Here is an 8,559-nt window from a genome sequence, read left to right as displayed (position 1 = left end):
TGTTGCCCGTTTGCCATCTCACTCATTGTACGATGACAATTGAACTTGTTGTTTAATTCAAAAATTTGTGACTCTTAGCTCCAAGAAGAAGAAGGTTTCAAGCAAGTAACTCATGGTAATATTCTAGATCTGTTTTTCATATGATTTGTTCTTAGATCTAGCCATGAAAGTCTTGGAATTATGGCATGTTCAAATAGTGAAACCTATATCCAAGCTATAGGGTTGTATATGCACCTAGGGAAAGCCATAGTGAAACCCTAATTTTGGGGTTTTGCACCCTATTTAAGCATCTTAATCCCCACCTTATGGCCTCATTTCCAGCCTCCAAGTCCCAAACCCTAATACACGACACCCTAGAGCATTTTGTGAGTGTGTGAGCCATTCTTGAGGAATCTTCTGTGTTCTTGAAGCTAGAAGAAAAAGAAGCAGCAAGAAGGTTTAAGGAGAAGATAGTAGTTCCAGAGACTTCCTTCCATCCCCATTATTTTCTAGTAATCAAGTCTTTATCTTGGCTACTAGTTCATTATATCTCCTTAGTTCCATTTTATGAGGGTTTTGTTTCAAGCAACTTGACCTTCGGGACATGGATGTCCCAAGTGGCTTATCTTTCAGATCTGGGATCTAGAAGGGGTTTCATGGCACAGAGTTGCAAACTTTTATGACCATTGAAGCCCCATGCAAGCTTAAAGAGATTATTATGGCCTTTTTGTAATACTTGGCTACCGATATGTATTTTTTTAAATTAAGTTTTGCATTTTTACTTTCAGACACAAAGAGTTGGAAGCCCAACTCGTCGAGTAGATGCGAGTTTTGGGACGCAGGTGGAAAAGTCAACTCGCTGAGTCGGAAGCCCCAACTCGACGAGTAGAACTCTCTGGATGAAGCCCTAAATTTGAGGGTTTGCACCCTATTTAAACACCTTAAGTGACCTCTACTCCAGCCTCCATCACCCTCAGACCCCATCCTCGAAACCCTAATTAGTTGGGTGTGTTCTTGAGCTATTTTGGTGCCATTTTTGTGATTTGAAGCTTGGAGAAGAAGGAGAGGCTTGGATGTTCAAGAAGAAGGTAGTAGATCCAGAGTCTTGGTTGCATTTCCAGCTTGTTTGAGGTAAAAATCTTCAACCTTGTATTCCTATTTGTTAGATCTTCCTGAGGGCTTGAATCTTGTCAATTTTTGGGCATTTCTAAGTCACTTTGGGTTTAGAGTGTAATGTAGAGTGATGACTTCAGATCTTGAACCTTGATGAGTTCTCATGGCAAAAGGTGCCAACTTTATGGCCATGGGAGCCCATGCTCTTTGTAGACTTCATTTTTGGGTCTTTTGAGCTTGAAGATGTTGGATTAGTGTCTAAGGCTATAACTATATTTGGTAAGTACTTGACCCGATTGTGCATGGTCCTTTTGGGTTGCCTTCACCGTAGCAACTTGATAGGGTGATTTAGAGAGAAGAGATATTATTATTAATGTATTATAAGAATAATATGTTATAGAAATAATAATATTATTTGATTAATATAAGTCATAAATTAATTAGGAATTAATTTGGTGACTTAAAGAGATTAATTGAATAAAGGGGTATAAACTGTCAAATGTGTGAGAGTTCTATTTTGAGCTAATAACCCTTAGGTATATGGGTTGGACGATTTTAGGGATATGGATCACCTAGAAATCGTCCAAGGCCCTGTCTAGGAAAGGATTTGGATTGCTTTGAGGCTAAGTTATCCAATTAGGGTTTTAAGGTGAAACCCTAGGAGCTCACAGTATAAATATACCCATAGGGTTGAGGAAACCGGCCATCATTGTGGTTGGAGTAACCCTAGAGCCGACCTCCCTCTTCCTCATCTCTCTCAAGTCATCTTCTTGCTAGTTGGTGTTTGTAAGCCATTAGAGGAGTAATGTTATATCCCCTAGATCTTCGGATGTAGTCTTTAAAAGAATTAGCTTTACCATTCAAAAAGGCTTAGCGGCACAGCTTGTTGCCCGTTTGCCATCTCACTCATTGTACGATGACAATTGAACTTGTTGGTTAATTCAAAAATTTGTGACTCTTAGCTCCAAGAAGAAGAAGGTTTCAAGCAAGTAACTCATGGTAATATTCTAGATCTGTTTTTCATATGATTTGTTCTTAGATCTAGCCATGAAAGTCTTGGAATTATGGCATGTTCAAATAGTGAAACCTATATCCAAGCTATAGGGTTGTATATGCACCTAGGGAAAGCCATAGTGAAACCCTAATTTCGGGGTTTTGGACCCTATTTAAGCATCTTAATCCCCACCTTATGGCCTCATTTCCAGCCTCCAAGTCCCAAACCCTAATACACGACACCCTAGAGCATTTTGTGAGTGTGTGAGCCATTCTTGAGGAATCTTCTGTGTTCTTGAAGCTAGAACAAAGAAGCAGCAAGAAGGTTTAAGGAGAAGATAGTAGTTCTAGAGACTTCCTTCCATCCCCATTATTTTCTAGTAATCAAGTCTTTATCTTGGCTACTAGTTCATTATATCTCCTTAGTTCCATTTTATGAGGGTTTTGTTTCAAGCAACTTGACCTTCGGGACATGGATGTCCCAAGTGGCTTATCTTTCAGATCTGGGATCTAGAAGGGGTTTCATGGCACAGAGTTGCAAACTTTTATGACCATTGAAGCCCCATGCAAGCTTAAAGAGATTATTATGGCCTTTTTGTAATACTTGGCTACCGATATGTATTTTTTAAAATTAAGTTTTGCATTTTTACTTTCAGACACAAAGAGTTGGAAGCCCAACTCGTCGAGTAGATGCGAGTTTTGGGACGCAGGTGGAAAAGTCAACTCGCTGAGTCGGAAGCCCCAACTCGACGAGTAGAACTCTCTGGATGAAGCCCTAAATTTGAGGGTTTGCACCCTATTTAAACACCTTAAGTGACCTCTACTCCAGCCTCCATCACCCTCAGACCCCATCCTCGAAACCCTAATTAGTTGGGTGTGTTCTTGAGCTATTTTGGTGCCATTTTTGTGATTTGAAGCTTAGAGAAGAAGGAGAGGCTTGGATGTTCAAGAAGAAGGTAGTAGATCCAGAGTCTTGGTTGCATTTCCAGCTTGTTTGAGGTAAAAATCTTCAACCTTGTATTCCTATTTGTTAGATCTTCCTGAGGGCTTGAATCTTGTCAATTTTTGGGCATTTCTAAGTCACTTTGGGTTTAGAGTGTAATGTAGAGTGATGACTTCAGATCTTGAACCTTGATGAGTTCTCATGGCAAAAGGTGCCAACTTTATGGCCATGGGAGCCCATGCTCTTTGTAGACTTCATTTTTGGGTCTTTTGAGCTTGAAGATGTTGGATTAGTGTCTAAGGCTATAACTATATTTGGTAAGTACTTGACCCGATTGTGCATGGTCCTTTTGGGTTGCCTTCACCATAGCAACTTGATAGGGTGATTTAGAGAGAAGAGATATTATTATTAATGTATTATAAGAATAATATGTTATAGAAATAATAATATTATTTGATTAATATAAGTCATAAATTAATTAGGAATTAATTTGGTGACTTAAAGAGATTAATTGAATAAAGGGGTATAAACTGTCAAATGTGTGAGAGTTCTATTTTGAGCTAATAACCCTTAGGTATATGGGTTGGACGATTTTAGGGATATGGATCACCTAGAAATCGTCCAAGGCCCTGTCTAGGAAAGGATTTGGATTGCTTTGAGGCTAAGTTATCCAATTAGGGTTTTAAGGTGAAACCCTAGGAGCTCACAGTATAAATATACCCATAGGGTTGAGGAAACCGGCCATCATTGTGGTTGGAGTAACCCTAGAGCCGACCTCCCTCTTCCTCATCTCTCTCAAGTCATCTTCTTGCTAGTTGGTGTTTGTAAGCCATTAGAGGAGTAATGTTATATCCCCTAGATCTTCGGATGTAGTCTTTAAAAGAATTAGCTTTACCATTCAAAAAGGCTTAGCGGCACAGCTTGTTGCCCGTTTGCCATCTCACTCATTGTACGATGACAATTGAACTTGTTGGTTAATTCAAAAATTTGTGACTCTTAGCTCCAAGAAGAAGAAGGTTTCAAGCAAGTAACTCATGGTAATATTCTAGATCTGTTTTTCATATGATTTGTTCTTAGATATAGCCATGAAAGTCTTGGAATTATGGCATGTTCAAATAGTGAAACCTATATCCAAGCTATAGGGTTGTATATGCACCTAGGGAAAGCCATAGTGAAACCCTAATTTCGGGGTTTTGCACCCTATTTAAGCATCTTAATCCCCACCTTATGGCCTCATTTCCAGCCTCCAAGTCCCAAACCCTAATACACGACACCCTAGAGCATTTTGTGAGTGTGTGAGCCATTCTTGAGGAATCTTCTGTGTTCTTGAAGCTAGAACAAAGAAGCAGCAAGAAGGTTTAAGGAGAAGATAGTAGTTCCAGAGACTTCCTTCCATCCCCATTATTTTCTAGTAATCAAGTCTTTATCTTGGCTACTAGTTCATTATATCTCCTTAGTTCCATTTTATGAGGGTTTTGTTTCAAGCAACTTGACCTTCGGGACATGGATGTCCCAAGTGGCTTATCTTTCAGATCTGGGATCTAGAAGGGGTTTCATGGCAAAGAGTTGCAAACTTTTATGACCATTGAAGCCCCATGCAAGCTTAAAGAGATTATTATGGCCTTTTTGTAATACTTGGCTACCGATATGTATTTTTTTAAATTAAGTTTTGCATTTTTACTTTCAGACACAAAGAGTTGGAAGCCCAACTCGTCGAGTAGATGCGAGTTTTGGGACGTAGGTGGAAAAGTCAACTCGCTGAGTCGGAAGCCCCAACTCGACGAGTAGAACTCTCTGGATGAAGCCCTAAATTTGAGGGTTTGCACCCTATTTAAACACCTTAAGTGACCTCTACTCCAGCCTCCATCACCCTCAGACCCCATCCTCGAAACCCTAATTAGTTGGGTGTGTTCTTGAGCTATTTTGGTGCCATTTTTGTGATTTGAAGCTTGGAGAAGAAGGAGAGGCTTGGATGTTCAAGAAGAAGGTAGTAGATCCAGAGTCTTGGTTGCATTTCCAGCTTGTTTGAGGTAAAAATCTTCAACCTTGTATTCCTATTTGTTAGATCTTCCTGAGGGCTTGAATCTTGTCAATTTTTGGGCATTTCTAAGTCACTTTGGGTTTAGAGTGTAATGTAGAGTGATGACTTCAGATCTTGAACCTTGATGAGTTCTCATGGCAAAAGGTGCCAACTTTATGGCCATGGGAGCCCATGCTCTTTGTAGACTTCATTTTTGGGTCTTTTGAGCTTGAAGATGTTGGATTAGTGTCTAAGGCTATAACTATATTTGGTAAGTACTTGACCCGATTGTGCATGGTCCTTTTGGGTTGCCTTCACCATAGCAACTTGATAGGGTGATTTAGAGAGAAGAGATATTATTATTAATGTATTATAAGAATAATATGTTATAGAAATAATAATATTATTTGATTAATATAAGTCATAAATTAATTAGGAATTAATTTGGTGACTTAAAGAGATTAATTGAATAAAGGGGTATAAACTGTCAAATGTGTGAGAGTTCTATTTTGAGCTAATAACCCTTAGGTATATGGGTTGGACGATTTTAGGGATATGGATCACCTAGAAATCGTCCAAGGCCCTGTCTAGGAAAGGATTTGGATTGCTTTGAGGCTAAGTTATCCAATTAGGGTTTTAAGGTGAAACCCTAGGAGCTCACAGTATAAATATACCCATAGGGTTGAGGAAACCGGCCATCATTGTGGTTGGAGTAACCCTAGAGCCGACCTCCCTCTTCCTCATCTCTCTCAAGTCATCTTCTTGCTAGTTGGTGTTTGTAAGCCATTAGAGGAGTAATGTTATATCCCCTAGATCTTCGGATGTAGTCTTTAAAAGAATTAGCTTTACCATTCAAAAAGGCTTAGCGGCACAGCTTGTTGCCCGTTTGCCATCTCACTCATTGTACGATGACAATTGAACTTGTTGGTTAATTCAAAAATTTGTGACTCTTAGCTCCAAGAAGAAGAAGGTTTCAAGCAAGTAACTCATGGTAATATTCTAGATCTGTTTTTCATATGATTTGTTCTTAGATATAGCCATGAAAGTCTTGGAATTATGGCATGTTCAAATAGTGAAACCTATATCCAAGCTATAGGGTTGTATATGCACCTAGGGAAAGCCATAGTGAAACCCTAATTTCGGGGTTTTGCACCCTATTTAAGCATCTTAATCCCCACCTTATGGCCTCATTTCCAGCCTCCAAGTCCCAAACCCTAATACACGACACCCTAGAGCATTTTGTGAGTGTGTGAGCCATTCTTGAGGAATCTTCTGTGTTCTTGAAGCTAGAACAAAGAAGCAGCAAGAAGGTTTAAGGAGAAGATAGTAGTTCCAGAGACTTCCTTCCATCCCCATTATTTTCTAGTAATCAAGTCTTTATCTTGGCTACTAGTTCATTATATCTCCTTAGTTCCATTTTATGAGGGTTTTGTTTCAAGCAACTTGACCTTCGGGACATGGATGTCCCAAGTGGCTTATCTTTCAGATCTGGGATCTAGAAGGGGTTTCATGGCATAGAGTTGCAAACTTTTATGACCATTGAAGCCCCATGCAAGCTTAAAGAGATTATTATGGCCTTTTTGTAATACTTGGCTACCGATATGTATTTTTTTAAATTAAGTTTTGCATTTTTACTTTCAGACACAAAGAGTTGGAAGCCCAACTCGTCGAGTAGATGCGAGTTTTGGGACGCAGGTGGAAAAGTCAACTCGCTGAGTCGGAAGCCCCAACTCGACGAGTAGAACTCTCTGGATGAAGCCCTAAATTTGAGGGTTTGCACCCTATTTAAACACCTTAAGTGACCTCTACTCCAGCCTCCATCACCCTCAGACCCCATCCTCGAAACCCTAATTAGTTGGGTGTGTTCTTGAGCTATTTTGGTGCCATTTTTGTGATTTGAAGCTTGGAGAAGAAGGAGAGGCTTGGATGTTCAAGAAGAAGGTAGTAGATCCAGAGTCTTGGTTGCATTTCCAGCTTGTTTGAGGTAAAAATCTTCAACCTTGTATTCCTATTTGTTAGATCTTCCTGAGGGCTTGAATCTTGTCAATTTTTGGGCATTTCTAAGTCACTTTGGGTTTAGAGTGTAATGTAGAGTGATGACTTCAGATCTTGAACCTTGATGAGTTCTCATGGCAAAAGGTGCCAACTTTATGGCCATGGGAGCCCATGCTCTTTGTAGACTTCATTTTTGGGTCTTTTGAGCTTGAAGATGTTGGATTAGTGTCTAAGGCTATAACTATATTTGGTAAGTACTTGACCCGATTGTGCATGGTCCTTTTGGGTTGCCTTCACCATAGCAACTTGATAGGGTGATTTAGAGAGAAGAGATATTATTATTAATGTATTATAAGAATAATATGTTATAGAAATAATAATATTATTTGATTAATATAAGTCATAAATTAATTAGGAATTAATTTGGTGACTTAAAGAGATTAATTGAATAAAGGGGTATAAACTGTCAAATGTGTGAGAGTTCTATTTTGAGCTAATAACCCTTAGGTATATGGGTTGGACGATTTTAGGGATATGGATCACCTAGAAATCGTCCAAGGCCCTGTCTAGGAAAGGATTTGGATTGCTTTGAGGCTAAGTTATCCAATTAGGGTTTTAAGGTGAAACCCTAGGAGCTCACAGTATAAATATACCCATAGGGTTGAGGAAACCGGCCATCATTGTGGTTGGAGTAACCCTAGAGCCGACCTCCCTCTTCCTCATCTCTCTCAAGTCATCTTCTTGCTAGTTGGTGTTTGTAAGCCATTAGAGGAGTAATGTTATATCCCCTAGATCTTCGGATGTAGTCTTTAAAAGAATTAGCTTTACCATTCAAAAAGGCTTAGCGGCACAGCTTGTTGCCCGTTTGCCATCTCACTCATTGTACGATGACAATTGAACTTGTTGGTTAATTCAAAAATTTGTGACTCTTAGCTCCAAGAAGAAGAAGGTTTCAAGCAAGTAACTCATGGTAATATTCTAGATCTGTTTTTCATATGATTTGTTCTTAGATCTAGCCATGAAAGTCTTGGAATTATGGCATGTTCAAATAGTGAAACCTATATCCAAGCTATAGGGTTGTATATGCACCTAGGGAAAGCCATAGTGAAACCCTAATTTCGGGGTTTTGGACCCTATTTAAGCATCTTAATCCCCACCTTATGGCCTCATTTCCAGCCTCCAAGTCCCAAACCCTAATACACGACACCCTAGAGCATTTTGTGAGTGTGTGAGCCATTCTTGAGGAATCTTCTGTGTTCTTGAAGCTAGAACAAAGAAGCAGCAAGAAGGTTTAAGGAGAAGATAGTAGTTCTAGAGACTTCCTTCCATCCCCATTATTTTCTAGTAATCAAGTCTTTATCTTGGCTACTAGTTCATTATATCTCCTTAGTTCCATTTTATGAGGGTTTTGTTTCAAGCAACTTGACCTTCGGGACATGGATGTCCCAAGTGGCTTATCTTTCAGATCTGGGATCTAGAAGGGGTTTCATGGCACAGAGTTGCAAACTTTTATGAC

This window comes from Lactuca sativa, chromosome 3 (genome assembly GCF_002870075.4).
Source record: "Lactuca sativa cultivar Salinas chromosome 3, Lsat_Salinas_v11, whole genome shotgun sequence".
Lineage (NCBI taxonomy): Eukaryota > Viridiplantae > Streptophyta > Magnoliopsida > Asterales > Asteraceae > Lactuca > Lactuca sativa.
Note: the sequence above shows the minus strand (reverse complement) of the source record.